A 17,766-nucleotide genomic window follows, 5' to 3' on the forward strand; every position below is an offset into this window, starting at 1 on the left:
AAAAACAAAAACAAAGCTTTGCCTTCATCCATCAGCACCGCAACGACGACGATGACGCCGATCTTCACTGTCGACGACAACGCAACGATGCCGATCATCACCATCATTCACTGCAACAACGCCGATCATCACCGTCAACAACGATGACGCCGATCTTCACTGTCAACATAATTTTGTTTTTCTTACAAGTTTCAATTTTGTATATCGTGTATGTCTTTTGATTTGTATCTCTTTTGTCTGATTTAGTCAAAGATCGGAGCATCACTCTTCAAATTTACTGATCTAATTTGCAATTTGTCTACACTTCTGTTTGGTTGGCGAGAAAACCAAATGAAATATGCACATATATATATATATATATATATATGATAAGAGAACACACACACACACACAGAGAAAAAGAGGGTAAACAAGTAAATTACTCCCCTAATACCAACGGACTAATTTTCAATACCAAATGTTGGGACAGACTAACAATCCCAATGTGCAAGGCCCATCTAAAGCCCTTTGGCTTATGAATCTATTCCGCAAATCTGCAAACAAACAGGAGGTATGTTCACTGCTCATTATTCACAGTCTACTCCAGATTGTGAAAGAGGAAAATAAACGGGGCCTAGGGGTACAACTTATCTCCCTTATAAAATTGTGTTGTTTCGGTTAGCAGGGCAGACCATAAGTCACGTTTTGAAAATTTGAATTGTTTAATTTTTGAACCACTCCAGATAGATCATCTATTAAAAAAAAATTCGATCCAATAATTGTAATCATGTTAATTTATTACATGTATTTTTTAAAAAATAAATGTTTTACTTTTCAAATAATATTTATCGTTCATTAAAATCAATGTATATGAAGTGTCTAAAATACATTTTTTTTGTTGAGTTTAAAGATTAAAATACTATTTTTCATTATTTTTACCTAATAGAAATGGAGAAATAATTTAGAGTGAAAATAAATTAAAAAAATTAATATTTAAATTAATAAAATTAAAAATTTGGAATTTATTTTGTTATATTTTTAAAAAAAAAAATATTTTCTATAATTTCTCATAAATTAAAAGAATTTATTTCTCACAATTTATTATTATTATTATTATTATTATTATTATTATTATTAATTTCTTAACCAAACCTAATATTATCATAGAGATTTTTATCACTTTCTCACCAACTTTAACCCCATCCAAACAGAGTCACTTCCCGCGTTGCTTCCCTCGAGCAGCTCTCTGCCTCGTTTCCCACCGCCTTCACTTTTGGAAGCCACAAGCATTCATTCAGTGGTCTCAGGTCTCTTCTTCTCTCTGTTAATGGTTTAGGGTTATTTGATTTTGTTTCTGCTGTTTAGGGTTTATATGTATTAACCCAGTAGATGAGCACCAGCCGTTCATGATTCAGTTGGTTTTCATAGATGCAATTATTACTATACACATTGATCATTGGTTGATATATGTTTTTGTTTTGCTGAATTTTTGGAACAACCCCTCATTCTGGGGATAGTTTTGCCTTGACTTTTATTCAGTTTTGCTGAGTTTTTGGGGGATCATTTCAATTGAAAGGCACTGAATTTTTCTGATTCTTTGCTTTTCTGTTTGGGGGGTGTGAAAGTTAAGTTGTAGGGGCCAAGCTGTGCTCTGTTTGCCCTTTTTGCCACCTAAACCAGTTTTTCTAGTGAAATTCAATGCTTAGCTACCTTGGTATTTAGTTCAGAAGGCAAGCAAATAGTTATGCACAATTGTGTATGTGAAATAAGAGTAGTGATATACAAATCGAAAATCTATGCTGAAAAGTTATACTGAATGATTTGGCTGGGTTTTGAGCTATCGTCTCAAAAGAAAGAACTCATGGAGATGTCTTTAATTACCCAAAATAACACTGCCATGTCATTATGGCTACAAAATTCTGTATACAAATTCTGGTGGAATAGCATTTTCCGTGGAATAAACCTGTTCATTTTACTTTTTAACATTAGAGATGAGTTTTGATTTCCGTTGCATTTGTAATTAGCACATTCATATATTTGTGGGTTCATTTTTGTTATCATAAATTTTATCCCTTGCGTGTTTTGTAATTTCTTGATTGTAATGTAATAGAAGTGTATTGCTTTTATGTAGCATTTTTAACACCTCATTTCCTTCACCTATGATAATATTATAGTGGTTCTCATAATTAGGATAACAAACAAAAAATAAGTCATAGAGCTCAAAAAATGGATTGGAATACAATAGGAAAGAAGCGAGTTTAAGAGTTAGAGTTTTGGAATTTTTACCCATGCAGTTGTTGAAAACTCATTTGTTTATTCCTTATTTTTTTTGAATTTATACTCTCTTTCTCTCTCTCTCTCTCTCTATATATATATATATAACTTTGTAGTCTTCATTTATTCTTGCTTTGTGTTGTTATACAGAAATGGCGCTACAACATACGATTGGGTTTGGACATTTTTTTCTCTTATCCGCTGAAAGAGAAAAATTTTAAAGATTCCCCTTATTCTTCTGTTGCTGCTACCACTATTAATCAGTTTAAGGAAAAAGGATGGAAAACTGGTGTGCTTTTGTAAGAATTTATGTATTATTGATATGTTGAATTGATTTTGTGTCTATTACAAATGGTTCCTTATATAGATGTAGGTGTAGTGGATGGTGGTAGTGGTGTAGTGGGTTAGGTTTAGTGGAGTAGGTGAGGTGGTAGTGGTGTAGTGGGTTAGGTTTAGTGGAGTGTATTATTGATATGTTGAATTGATTTTGTGTCTATTACAAATGGTTCCTTATATAGATGTAGGTGTAGTGGATGGTGGTAGTGGTGTAGTGGGTTAGGTTTAGTGGAGTAGGTGAGGTGGTAGTGGTGTAGTGGGTTAGGTTTAGTGGAGTAGGTGAGGTGGTAGTGGTGGTAGGTGATGGTAAATTCTAACAGCCCCCCGCAAACTCAAGGAGGATAGAAACTAACCAACTTGAGTTTGAAGAGAGGAACAAAATAAGAAAATACATAAAAAATAAAAAAGGATAAGAGACACTGTATGGTCGTGTCAGACCATTGGTGAAGACACTGGATGGTGGTGTCATAACGTTGTAGAGGACACTGTATGGGGGTGTCATAACCATGTAGAGGACACTGTATGGTGGTGTCATAACGGTGTAGAGGACACTGGATGGCGGTGTCAGACCGATGTAGAAGACAGTTTATGGGGTCATGTCGGACCGTTGTAGCAGACACTGTGTGGTCGTGTCAGACCGATGTAGAAGACAGTTTATGGGGTCATGTCGGACCGATGTAGAAGACAGTTTACGGGGTCATGTCGGACCGTTGTAACAGACACTGTTGTGACAGTTTACGGAGTCTTGCTGGACCCTTGTACAAACTAACCGGAATAAATGTCGGGACAGTTTACAAAGTCTTGTCGGACCCTTTGAAGGAGCGAACCGGAATCAATGTCGGGACAGTTTACAGAGTCTTGTCGGACCCTTGAAGGAGCTAACCGGAATCAATGTCGGGACAGTTTACAGAGTCTTGTCGGACCCATAAAGGAGCTAATCGGGATCAATGTCGGGACAGTTTACAGAGTCTTGTCGGACCCCTGAAAAAGTCGCACCCTCAAAAGGTGTGCCCAATTTTTTAAAAGGCGTGCCATCAAAAGGCGTGCCCAATTCATCAAAAGACGAGCCAGACATGATGGCGAGGTACGTGGGCGCCTTGGCTTGCGTGCCCGTTTGTCGGCTGGTGGCAAGAGGCGCGCGATGCGCGTGGCTGCCTCGGCTATAAGACGGAGGCTGAGGCTGAGGCAGAGAAAAGCTGCAAAAAACCTCTGAAAAAAAATTTCGTTGTGCTGAGAGAGAGAGTCTGAAAAACTCTTCGTTGTGCTGAGAGAGAGAGTCTGTAACACTCTGTTGCGAGAGATATTCTGTAACACTCTGTTGCCCAGAAAATGGCGTCATCTTCCCGGAGTCTGCTCACTCTCTTTCCCGACCTCAACGAGTCAACAAGAGAGACAACTGGTGCGGTGGCACTGGAACCTCAACCAAGCGCCCCGGAGTTTACTCCGTTGAACTTTCCGATGCGGTCTGTGGAGCAAAGAATGGCAGTGCAGTCGGATGTGGAGGCCAATCAGTATACTTTGAAGGCATGTGTGGAAAGCATGACGGCGGTCACAAACTTGTCGAACCGGCTGCAGAGTAGGACAAATGAGGTGCAGCATTTAAATGCCCAGCTGGCTCTGCTCCAACGCATGTATAAGGATGCGCGAGCAGAGAGCAGTGTGCTAAAGGCAGAAAACAAGGAGCTGAAGCGGAAGGCCACCGTGATGTTCCGATTTGGAGGGCCATCATATGCTGCAGTGGAGGAGCAGGGAGGAGGCAACTTGCTGGGTGGTCTAGGAAGCACGGAGGCAACACCGTCAAGGACTGCCCAGGACGGAGGCAAAAAGAAGAGACCGGCGGCAGAGTAGGTCGGTTGGTGGCCGTCTGCAGAAAAGAAAACAAAGCTGCTGTTGTTGTGATGTTTTGTGTATTTTTTTTTTTTTTTGTGTAAAATGTGGATCGGGGTTGATCACGATATGAATAAAAGATGGTTTGGTGTGCAAAGCTATATGGTATGAATGAAATTTAAAAAAGAGTAAAAATAATGTAAAAGAAAAATAAAGAAAGAAATAATAAGAATAACTTGGAAATCAAAAATGAAAGATGGGGGAAATATTCACGTGGGTGTTTTTTTTTTTTTTTTTTTTTTTAGATTAAAATAATAATAATAATAAGAATAACAATAATATATTAAGGAAAGCATGGGTGTGCAAATCTTGTGTTTCATTTTCTTTTTAAAAAGAGGGATTAAAATTAAAAAAAAAAAGAAAAAAGAAAAGAAAAGGAAGTTTAGTGGGGAACATCAGTGTGTGAAAAGAAGTATTATCATCATTTTAGGCATATGCGGACCATTAGCCATCATCATGGGTTGTCAATTTGCATGATCGTCTGGTTATTGGCCTTGGGAGCACCCCAAAGCTCAGCATGTTTGCCGCTCTTGCTTAGCGTCTTGATCAGCGTGTGTGGGTCTACATTTCCCGACACAGTGACCTTGCCAAGGTCTGAGTCTATATGGGTTGTGTAAAACCCCATCAATATTGAAGATCCAGACTTGTGTTCTGAAAGTGCACATTCCCTGTGACGGTTGTAAGCTCAACGTCAGGCATCAATTTCAGTTCCTCCTCGGTCGGTGGCTCGGCGCCGACTAGGCCGACTCGGCTGAGCAAAGCCTCGAGCTCCTTGCTCGTGATCGTTCCATCAGCGTCTTTATCGATCATCTTGAAGGTTTGAACGAGCTCGAAGCAGATTTCGGACCAATCGCATGAGATCTCCGATGATTTCGAAGGCAAAACGCTAGTCGGAGTCTCCTTTTCGGGTTCGGATTTGCGGTGGTGGAGCGGCCCGGAGGTTGAGGACTCGGAGGAGGAGGAACCGGAGCTGAACGATAACGGGTCGGATCGTGAGACCGACCGGCTCTTCTTTGACCTGAAGAGTCTTTTGGGGTTGATGTTGGTAACTAGCTTCATAGTTCCAAATCAAATGGGAAATAAAAAATGGGAAAGAGAGTGTTGCAAAGACGAACACAGGGGGTTATGTGTAGAGGTCCGGCGGGCGGCCAAGGCGAGGCTGCCGCCCGCCGGTGAAGCAGAATGAATAGGTTCTTAACCTTGCTCTGATACCATGTAAGAATTTATGTATTATTGATATGTTGAATTGATTTTGTGTCTATTACAAATGGTTCCTTATATAGATGTAGGTGTAGTGGATGGTGGTAGTGGTGTAGTGGGTTAGGTTTAGTGGAGTAGGTGAGGTGGTAGTGGTGTAGTGGGTTAGGTTTAGTGGAGTAGGTGAGGTGGTAGTGGTGGTAGGTGATGGTAAATTCTAACAGCTTTCCTCAAGGATGGACAATTCTACCCCTGTCAATATCATCACCAAACTTTCCGAAGTCACCTTCCCAAGTGCGCCCCTTTCTGTTATAATATCAATTGCTATAAAGATTATTTTAGCTTGCGTATTCCTGACGTATATTTCCTGTGAATTTGATTATGAAAGGCAGGCTGGTGGTTTCACATTAAGCAAATTAAGAGCTTCTAGAATAGCTGAAAGACTCGAGCCTGATGATGATGGGGGGAAAAAGGATGGAGAAGCATCTAGTGGGAGTGATGGGGAGGATGATGATCCCTTACTTATGGATGAGGAACAGAGGCAAGAATGGCGCAGGAAGATTAGAGAAGTGATTTATATGAATCCGGATGTCGAAGAGGAAGTAGACCCTGTCAAGAGGAGGAAGAAGATGCAGAAGCTTTTGGCTGATTATCCACTTGTTGTGGAGGAGGATGATCCTGATTGGCCCGAAGATTCTGATGGGTGGGGTTTCAGCTTGGGTCAATTCTTCGACAAGATTACTATAAAATGTCTAGAAGGACGATGGTGATGAGAATTATGATAGTGAAAATGAATTGGTGTGGCAAGATGACAATTGCATTCATCCAATCAAGGACATCACCACCAGAGAACGGGAAGAGACTGTGTTCAAGGACTTCACTCCTTTGATTGTCTTTGTGGATAATCAATATAGAAGGTTAGTTTTCAGTGTTTTTTTTTTTTTTTTTTTCCCCTGAACATCTTGGTTTTGAATTCTGACTGGATAAACATTCATCAGCCATTTGATATAAAGTGCTAGTTGTCTTAGCAGTCTTGGGCAATGTTGCTTCATGTTCTTTTTGTTTCCTAGTATGGTTTGTAATTCTCATTTCCATTTGATGCCTGTGCATTGATGGATCTGATTCTCATTTTTCATATTGGAAGTGATGTGATCTTTTGAAGTTCTAGTTGCTTCTGCAATGCTATGATCTTCTTCTTTTGGTGCCTTGTACTGTATCTAATTACAGATTCATGGAGTTTCTCCTGTTAGTCTTGGTGAACCCGTGACTTTTCTATATATTCCTTGGTAACAGCTATCCTTCTTGTGTACCAATTTTCAATTTATGTGATTGATGGCTAGCTGGTTTACACATTGAATCTGTGTTCAATCTTCTCATTCTACTTATAGAATAGAGGTTCACTTCCAATGGGTCAATGCACATGGATTAATTGGTCTTCTGACCTTTCACACTTTTCTATATTGCTACTTTCGATTACTCAAGTTGAGTGTTCTTTCACAATTTCTTGTATGCTTACAGCCATCACTGTCTAATGAGGGAAAGAAAAATTCTGTTTGTTATTTGATTTCTAAAGGCTTGGGTCAATTAATTGGTGGTGATGTTTATTGATGTTGATTTTCCATGGTGCATTGGAAGCTATCAGAATATTTTTAATGAGATGTCAAACTTTCATGATTGATTTTATAGCAAAAAATGCTAGATTTATTATAGAGTATATTTTTATTATTTAATGAAAACTTATGAATCTCTGCAGACCACTGTAAAATGAAAGGACGCGGGATGAATTGGAGAAAGCTGTAAATATCATATGGAGCTGTCGGCTACCATCACCAAGAGTAAGTAAAGCCATTTACTTATTTTTTATTCTCATCATCCCACCTTTTAACATTTATTTTATTTTCAACTACCAAACAGTGTGTTGCAATAGATGCTGTTGTTGAGCTTGATTTGGTCTCTGCTCTGCAAGTGTCCATCTTCCCAGAGCTTATCTTCACTAAAGCTGGAAAGATCTTATACTGTGAGAAAGGTAAATTTTCTAGTAAATAAATTATATTCTTGACACAGCCTCAGCCTTGAATCATAATAATTGTATTATATTTGATTTTTTCCCTGGTATTCAGCGATTCAAACAGCAGATGAGTTGTCAAAAATAATGGCATTCTTTTATTACGGAGGCAGCCAAACTGCCTAGCTTGAATACCGTTGGAAAGAGTGAAGAACCAGTCCCTACCATTTGAATCAACAGCGAATAGTGTCAGAATAAAAGTTGTACATAACTATATATATATGTATGCTATGGTTTAGAGAATGAGTTTCTGGGTTAGCGATGCTGTGTTTACCATGTTGTTCCCCATACAGATCAATGGACACCAGGAAAATTTAGCTCATATGTACATTTCTAGGGGAGATTTATAACTACATTTAGCAATTGTTTGTTAATTTCAACGTGAAAACTGAAAATTTTGTTATTTATGAACAAGATGAATATGGAGTTTCTGTTTTTTTTTTCCTCAGATAGTTTGTGTCCTGTTCTTTAATCCTTGATTTTGGTACCAACATAAATTCTAGCTTGTTGCATTCATTACACAACCAATTAGTGTATGGAGACGGCTCACATGAAAGGAAATTTCTCAGGGCCCGTGTATTCCTTGAGAGACACGGGCTTATGAGTTCATGTCAATTTAGGCATTTATAGCTTTGTAAGTCCAAGAGGGGATTTGTATTTTAGCTACCAAGTTGGCATTGGAACATTGGTGGTTGCCCCCCTAATGAACACTTCATCAAGTGTGACCTGTGCAAATATGTTCCACGTGGAGTTCCATACACTGACAATTAATTTGTAGAGTTTATGCAAGCTATAATCCACACAACTCATGACACAAGTTAAAAGACTCCAAAATTAACATTCTCACAAATAATTATCCGCAGAAATTGAATTTCAAATCATCTCAGACAATAAAAGGCACAAAAACAGGTCATATGGCATGCTAGAGCCCCCAATATCCACCGTGACGAACATTATTACTCACTGGCAAATATGGTCTACATTTAATCTTTATTTTGCATAAAAGAAACTAACATAGCAGAGTTGGATAACAGAACAACTGACTTGATCCACCTCCTATTAGATAATCTCATACCCATGAACAACCCAAAACCTTCCCACCAACAAAGCATCCGATGCCACAGCCACTTCAATACTAGCAGCAGCCATCGTGACCCAGAGAGCATGGCAGCCCCTGCTATTACAAACGCAATAATATTACGTCCAATGACACAGAAAAACAAAAGAAAACAAAAACCTATAAAAGATGAAACATACAATCTCTGAATTATGGAGTACTCAATGAGCTCTCAAGGTCCTGGGTGTACTCGCCCTGTCATAGGTAACCACAAATTCATACAATCAGCAGTATAGAAAGTAAACTTTAGACATTTATGGCCATTTTGAAGCAAACCAATCCGAATAGACCATCTTAGATAGGTCAGGTTAAAAATAAATAAATGATTTATGTTCTTCAAACATAATCAGGTTCAAAAAAACAAATGATTTGCCTTCTTCAAATAATTTGTTACATTAATTTGTCCTGCTTGTATATGAATTAGCTGCTGACCACCATTTCATAATGATTGTTCTCACACATTATTGATGAAACATAGGTAAGACGATGAGAGCTATAAAAAAAGCTAAAGAAGTAGTCGACCATTTTGATGGAAAGGAGCTTGGAAGAACATTTAGCTCAGATTTTGCTATTATAAGGCCAGGTTTAGAACTAAATAAACCAACCATTAGATGAATTCTTTCAATTCAAGTAGTTCGGATACACTTGAATTTGAAAATTTTCTTTGGGCAAGCTTTCTTTAAAAAACACAAAAAACAATTCAAAGAAAATATGTAACTATTTTTAACCAATAATTGTTATTGACAATGAAAATTGAAGTTCAAATTATGAATCATGCAAAACATGTCAGGCCTGATCAATTTTATGACAAATGTTTGTCATGAGAGGTACTATTCATCACACAAGTCCTAGTGCATGATTACACCTAATGCCTTAGGATAGGTTTATTTGTCCATAAAATATCATGGTTAATACTATTTGATGTATATATATCAAATCTCATTATTTTCATACACATTGAATATTTTTGTTCTCTTTCTCTCTCTACATACATATATGTATATATATACCTATATATATATATATATATTATGGTTGAGCAATTGATCAAGATTAAGGTTCAAAGTTAAGGTTTCGGGTTATTATTTTTGTTATATTCAATCCTTGTCTTCTTTTATTCTTGAATAAGGATAAAAGATAATTTAGTCCCTAAAATATGCGATGTTTTTTATTTTAATCCCTTAAGTTTTAATTTTGTCATTTTGGTCCTTAAAATTGTCAATTTGAGTCAATTTAGTCATAGGTCTAACGTGAGTCTACATGGATAATAGGAATATGAATAAAATACAGTTTTGGTCCCTAAAATATTCGTTTATTGTCATTCTAGTCTCTCAAGTTTTAAATTTTGTCATTTTAGTTATCAAAGTTGTCAATTTGGTTGTAGCTTAAATTAACAATTTTGAGAACCAAAATGACAAAATTTAAAACTTAAGAAACTAATATGGCAAGAAATATATACTTTAGGAACCAAAGTTATCTTTTACCAAAAGATAAAATATATTTCCCGTTATCAATGTAAACAAACGTTAGAGATAGAACTAAATTGACTCAAATTGATAATTTTGAGGGCCAAAATGACAAAATTGAAGGTTGAGAGACTAAAACTGTCTTTTATCCATTGAATAATGATATACAAACATAATTTGTATACAAAAAATCTATGTATAATGGTATGTTACATTTATATCCACTCATTAAAAACAAAATTTTCATTATTATAATTCATAATTGTAAGAGTATTGTTGTCACATCATTTATGTTTAATCTTAAATGAAAATTATATATATGAATATTATCTTTGTATATTTTTTTTCTTTTTAAAGTTTACTCTATAATTAATTCTTTATTAATATTTTCGTTGGAGAAAATATTTTAGTGACAACCAAACATCTAAAAATAAAAATAAAAATAAAAATATTTTTTTTTTTTGGACAAAATTACCTTACATGAAAAATATTTTATAACAGAACAAACGGAACCTTATTGTTGAAATCTCAATCAATTTGAGATTAATTTGTTTAACAACTTCTACGAATTGGAGAAAATATACAAATTCAAATTTAGGTACTGAACAAATTAAGGTGAATGTTAATTTATTATTTGGTGAATTTTTTTTAAAATTATTTATTTATAAATGGGTTACCCTTGGCTATTTATTTAATATAGTGTGTTACAGTTGTAAACCAACTAGAAATACAATGAGCAAAAGAAGAATCATATACCTCAATACTGATTTCTGGTATGTGCGCAATCTTATACCAATCCTCTCCCTTTCCCTTCTCACATCGCCTTTCCAGTTTACAGCAGTCGATAATGTGCAACGATTGGAGAGATTCAAGGCCTCGTAGCCCTTCCTCTGGCAAAGACTCGAGCTCTGGACATCGTTTGATCTTCAATGACTTCAATGTGACAAGGCTTGCAAGGTCTCCAGGCAACACTTTAAGGCTATGACAATACTGAATCACTAGTGACTCAAGAAGAGTAAGGTTCCTCAGAAACTCTTTTGGAAAACAAACCGTCTCGAAATCAGAACCAATAGTGAGGGAAGTGAGACTACTAAGATTTGATATTGAATTTAGTCCCATGGTGCACTTGCCAACCAACGACAATTCTTTGGGAGCCGAAAGATGCGGGAAGCTCAATTTAGGACAATTATCAATAATTATCTCACGTAGACGAGGGAACAACTCTCTTCCCTCCTCCCTTGACAAACCTTCCAATTTCGGACAATCGCGAACTGTGAGTTCTTCCAAAGATGGGAATCCTCCACCGCCAGGATATTCGTTTTCAATACACCCCACTACTTTCATTTTATAAATTTCAAGGCTTTGTAGCAAAGGTAGTTGTCCAAGCGGTGGAAGTTGTAAGCAGTTGTTGCACCCGGAGAGCTCGATATTAACTACATTTTGAAGATCTGAACCCCTCATCCAGAGCGGGAATTGAGTACCTTTGTACCCGCTTACGACCAACTTCTTTAGGTTTGGATGAGGTTGAAGGGCTTCAAGTACTAGCTCAGATTTAACATTTTCCTGTGCTTCAGATTCAACATTTTCCTGTGATTCACATTCAGCAAAACCACATTCCCAATTTAGTTGCAACTGAATAAGATTTTGCATTCCCACTAAATTGGCTTCTTTTGCATCCAACGGATTTCTCACTCTCTCAAGGTGGCGGATACGAAGTTCTCCTTTAAGGTTCAAGCATTTCAATTCAGCTAGGAGACTACAATCAGTGCTCTTACCGACAACAAATTCATTCAACGTCTTCAGGTTGGTTAGCTGCCCAATTTTTGGGGGCATCTCAATTAACTGACAGTATGACAGAAAAAGATGTCGGAGACTTCTCAGGTACCTCATGTTCTGGGGCAATCTCTCAAGTTGCGAACAGTAGCCTAGAATTAACGTTTGCAAATTCAAGAGATTACAAATTGAATCAGGAAGTTGCTTGAAACCAGAATGGGAAAGGTTCAAATACCTCAGATGTTTTGAGTTGCCAATTGAAGGTGGCAACTCTTTCACTCTGCTCCGTGCATCAAAAGCTCGCAGTGAACCAAACATTCTGAAATCACACGAAAAACTGTCATATCCTAATGAGATAATTGACGGGCGTTGCAGTCGTAATGTCCGTAAGGATACAACTTTGTGTAATGTGTTATTAAAATTATCCACAGGCTCGACAACCAATGTTACATGATGAGGTTTTTCGTTGTATATATTACTTGAACTGTTAAACTCAATCATTTGACATTCACCCTTCGTAATTGATTGGGCAAGATCGTGCACAAGATCATGCATCTCGCAGAAACACATATCACTTCCGTAGTCCTTCACCTCTTGGAAAAAAGATATCAAACATAATTCATTCCAAATCTGATCACCAATATCTTCCGGTTCCCATCCTCCTTTGCATGAAATATAGCCATTAGCCATCCAAAGATGAATTAGGTCTCTCTTTCGAATTTGATAACCCTTTGGGAAAATGGCACAATAAGCAAAACATTGTCTTGATTCCAATGGAAGATAAAAGTAACTTAATCTTAAGGCAGGCAAGATGGAATTTTTGTCCTGGGGTAATTTCCAAATTTCACTTTCCTTAACATGAAGCCACTCTTTTTCCTCACTTTTGAAGCGCATTAGCCCTCCGAGGGCCTTCGCAGCTAAAGGCACACCCCCGCACTTCTTCACTATCTCCTTCCCAATGGCGACAACGTTTGGGCGTTCTTCATTTCCAAGTCCAAATGCTCGTTGCCTGAACAACAACCAACAATCTTCTTCGGATAAAACTGACAAGCGATGAGGTGAAATAGTTCCCATGATTGATGCAACCTTATCAACACGAGTAGTGACGATAACGGAAGCACCTTTTGATCCACATGCTAGTGAATACTTGAACGCATCCCACTTGTCTGGATCTTCGTCCCACACATCATCTAATACAATCAGGTATCTTTTCCCATTCAGCATGTCGCAAAGCTTTCTCTGCAGTGAGTCTAGGTCAACTGCCTCACAAGGTTTTCCATTTGCAGAATCTATTGTTGCTTTGATCACCCTTTTCACATCAAAATCTTGAGAAACATAAACCCAAATTTTAGGATCGAAGTGGGGTTTGACCCTCTCATCATTGAAGGCCATTTGGGCGAAGGTTGTCTTTCCAAGACCGCCTATACCAAGTATAGGATACACAGAAACATCCTCAATATCACATACATCCTCGACCAGAAATTTGACAATCTTTTCTTTATCTTCGTCTCTTCCGTAGAGTTGTGGTTCAGTGATAACGGAGCTGGTTTCACGGCTTACATCATATTCAACTCGTGTCTCCACCACAACTCCCTCGGTCAAGTGAAATTTGCGATTAGCAGCAATTGCATCCAACTTCTGTGTAATCTCTTTTATTCTGTTCCCTATTTTGTGACGAAACAGAATATTTTGAACAGGATAACAAGTTAACAAAGAAGTGCTTACCTTCTTGAGAGAACCATAACCTTGGCCTTTCAATTCACATTGGAGGGCTTCGGTTGCGCAATCATCCAAGATGTCATCTGCCTCGTAGGCTGCATCATTGAGCTCTTTCAACCAATTCTGTATAGCTTTGTCTTGCAGTTGCTTTTGCTCTGCATCTTCAAGGACAGCCTGGATGGTGGAGAGAGTGCTTGAAAGCTTTTTCATCTCCGTGTCTACTCCACAGAGCAATCCCACCTCATTTTGGATCAAGGAGTTGAGATTTTTAAACACAAACGGAAGAAATGGAACAGCCATGGTCACTTGCTTCCTGGATTCAAGGTGTTAGGCTCAAAAATGAAATTGCAAATGCTTTGCCAAACTGAATGACCAATTTTTTTTTTCACAAAGCTTTAGCTTTGGAAAATTCGCATGCGTGCCTATAAAGAAGTGTACATATATGTCTATGTTTCCAACATTGCTTTGTTAATTGTAAGGACATGTGCGTCCCACTGGTTTCATGGTAAGACTGTCCTACTCCTGCAGCAGTTCATTTTCGCTTGTCTAGCGAAGAAATAAACAATCTTTTATTTCTTTGAGGGGAATCTTGATATAAAAATCGTTGAATTTACACGCATATCAAAATTGAATTAACCAATAACATTTTCAATTCAAGATGGCTGCAATTTACTGGATTTGCTACCTAACTCCCGAGTAGAACCAGTGCTACTGTTAAGTTAATTATATTGGATTGTTTAGGCACAAGCAAGCGTCCAAAATTGTTTAGACAGTTGGGCCTTACTTTTTACTTTTTCAACATGATCGACTCCTTTTTAAGGAAAAAAAATGATTTATAAATAGTATTTTTATGCATAAAATTTATCCAAAATAAACTGACATCGATATTCTTGCAATTATAAATCATAATAGCCGGTGTCTTTGTCTCAAGAAATTTCTTTTTTTTTTGCAAGAGCGTGACTTCATAATGTTTGCATCCCACATTAGTGGTAGATGATGTCCAAGATAATGGTACAAAATATCTCTATTATCTCGATGACAATTTGAAACCGGCCTGATGGGGACCTAATCCCTCGATCCCGAATTGAGCAGATTTTTTTCGAAAAATACTCCCGACGGGGTGGGGATAGTATTAAAAAATCAATCTCCGATTAGTTTTGGGCCGGGGACGGGGATAAGTGTCCCAGTCCCGTCCCCGGCCCGATTCATTCCCGATGTGAAATTACTATTTTACCCCTACATTTATATATAAACCAAACCCTCATCCTCTCACTTTCACTTCTCTCTCTCTGTCTCAGAGCCACGCTCACTGACTTCTCTCTCTCTCCCACTCACGGATCTCTCATCTCTCTCTCCCTCACTCACTGGCTTCTCTCTCTCTCTCTCTCTCAGATCCAACACCACCGCCGTCCAGCTCGCACCACCACCACCACCACCGCGTCTCTCATCCAGATCCACCGCCGCCGCCGTCCAGCTCGCACTGCCGCTTCACCTCCGTCGTTGACTCTGCACCTCCGTCAACCTCGTCACTCTCGCACCTCTCCTCCATCTCTGTCTACCTCGCACCGCCGCTCCACCTCCTCCGTCGTCCATCGTGCCGATCTTCTCCGTCGTTCGTCGCAGTTCCATCGCCTCCGTCTCTCTCTCTCTCTCTGAGATCTGTTGATTTTGTTATTGTTGTTGATGATGATTTGCTGATACACAGATCTGAGATCTGTAATTGTTACACAGATCTACAGATTTTTTAATTTTAAAATGTTTAACAGATCAAAAAAAATAAAAATAAAAAATCTGACCTGCTATATTTTGGGGAATTTGTGGGGTCGGGGATATCCGATCCCCGATCGGGGGCGATGGGCTCCCCATCAGGGACGGGGCGGAGAATTTCTTACTATCGGGGATCGAAAACGGGAAGTGCATTCCCCGACTCCGAACCGCCCCGTTGCCATTCCTACTCTATTATGAAGAGGGATTTTGAGTTGGAGCTCAAAGGGATAAATTCATAAAATTGATTGTAAGTTAGATCATAGCGAACAATAGTATGGAAATGGAGAACTCTCTTTGTTAATTTTGTGCACCCTATATTTGTCATTTTGACAATCAGTGAGTATATTAATAGATGAGTCAATGTTTCAACATTGCTTTCTTGGCAGTGTCAGTGATTATATTAATAGATGAGTCGATGTTTCAACTGTTAAAGAAAAATAAATGACTTTTCACAAATAAATTAGTTAATAAAAATAAAAGTTAATATAAAAAAATTAAATCAATAACGATATAAGAATTTTTATATGATTTTCTCACTATGAAATACGTCTACGGAACTGAAATTCGATTCTATTATCAATTAAGAATTTTTAAATAATTATAAACGAGACACAAATAGTCTCACAAATCACCTTTAGATAAATTTTAAATAATTACAAATAAATAGAAGAGAGACTTTACCAAAGTAGATGAACCAATTGTCTTCAAAACAAAGCGTAAAAGACCTAAAATAATGACCCAAATCAATCTCCACAACAAAACCTTCGAAGTTGCACTGAAAGTTGACACTTAACAAATAAGATTGAACCAAGTTCGTTTCTTCCAGCCAAAATACACTCACTGTACTTGACAAATTAAACCAGTGAATTGGTCCTTCTCACAGGCACACATCCACCGAAATATATCCATCAGCCGCTGCACACTTTCTGTAAAAAACCAAGACAATATCAAAAAAATAATGTTGATTCTTGGGCTTTTTATCAAAGTCTTAACTGTTACCAAACAGATTATTAAATATCTATTGGGCCTCCAAAAATCAAATATAATATATATAAAAATATTATAGTTAACATCAAACCAAATTAAATATTTTTAATAAATCAATTGAGTCTCATACTCCATTAAGGAGATATACCCAATAATTCCCCCCTTACTGACTTGTGTGGAATTATCAATCATATCCTTCAAAGTTCGACACTTCAAATGTTTATCCCCTCGACAAAGTCTTAGTCAACATATCCGAAATATTATCATCCTTGTGAACCTTTTCGAGTTATAACAATTTTGAGTCTAACACATCACGAATCCAATGGTATCTCACATCAATGTATTTCGATTTTGAATGAATTGTAGATTTTTTTACTTAAATGAATAGCATTTTGACTATCACAATAAAACATATATCTTTCTTGCTTCAAATCCAATTCTTACAAAAATTTCTTCAATCATAACTCTTTCTTACAAGCTTCTGTAATGGCAATAAATTCAACTTCCATAGTTGAAAGAGCAACACATTTTTGCAATTTAGATTGCCGTGCTACAACTCCCCTGCAAAAGTTCCCAAATACCCCAAAGTAGATTTTCTAGAGTCAACATCACCAGCTATGTAGGGATCTGTGAACCCACCAAGTATCGGCTTACCATTCCCAAAACACAAACACACCTTCAAAGTCCCTCGAAAATACCTTAGAATCTATTTCATCGCTGTCCAATGTTCTTTACCGGGATTAGAGAGAAAACGACTCACTACACCAACAGCATGAGTAATATTCGACCTTGTACAAACCATGGCATAAATCAAAGAACCAACCACTGAAGCATAAGGAATTTTCAGCATATCTTCCTTATCTTTTTCTCTGGTACGACATTGATTTGAACTAAGTTTGAAATGACCTGCAAGTGGACAACCAACCGCCTTTACTTTATTCATGTTAAACTTCTCAAGAACCTTCTCAATGTAACTTTCTTGAGACAACCAAATCAGTCCCTTCTTTCGATCACAAACAATCTTCATTCCAAATATTTGTTTTACAGGCCCTAAATCTTTCATCACTACAACAAAAAAGGGTTTTTACGGCATCAAATGCATGTTGTGGAAACGATTCTACGACGCGCAAGGTAAAACCATATCATGACCAATCATGGAAAGTCATTGACTTTCAACGGCATGCTATAGCATGCCATTA

At 37.7% G+C, this 17,766-nt stretch overlaps 2 pseudogenes across 2 annotated transcripts in view; one reads left to right on the forward strand and one right to left on the reverse strand.

The window, feature by feature from the left end:
- Window positions 1-17,766, forward strand: part of LOC114258719 (thioredoxin-like fold domain-containing protein MRL7L, chloroplastic) — a 64,282-nt pseudogene that overhangs the window by 6,669 nt on the left and 39,847 nt on the right. The window contains exons 9-12 of the transcript XR_014327303.1: window positions 1,191-1,286; window positions 6,062-6,590; window positions 7,427-7,508; window positions 7,588-7,699. The product of XR_014327303.1 is annotated as a thioredoxin-like fold domain-containing protein MRL7L, chloroplastic (transcript). The remainder of the gene's footprint in view (window positions 1-1,190; window positions 1,287-6,061; window positions 6,591-7,426; window positions 7,509-7,587; window positions 7,700-17,766) is intronic.
- On the reverse strand, window positions 8,548-16,020 carry LOC114313919 (putative disease resistance protein RGA3 pseudogene; annotated as a pseudogene). The gene is made up of 3 exons (XR_014327307.1): window positions 11,078-16,020; window positions 8,996-9,050; window positions 8,548-8,912 (listed from the first exon to the last, which is right to left on the reverse strand). The product of XR_014327307.1 is annotated as a putative disease resistance protein RGA3 pseudogene (transcript).

This window comes from Camellia sinensis, chromosome 4 (genome assembly GCF_055761805.1).
Source record: "Camellia sinensis isolate YWXY chromosome 4, ASM5576180v1, whole genome shotgun sequence".
Lineage (NCBI taxonomy): Eukaryota > Viridiplantae > Streptophyta > Magnoliopsida > Ericales > Theaceae > Camellia > Camellia sinensis.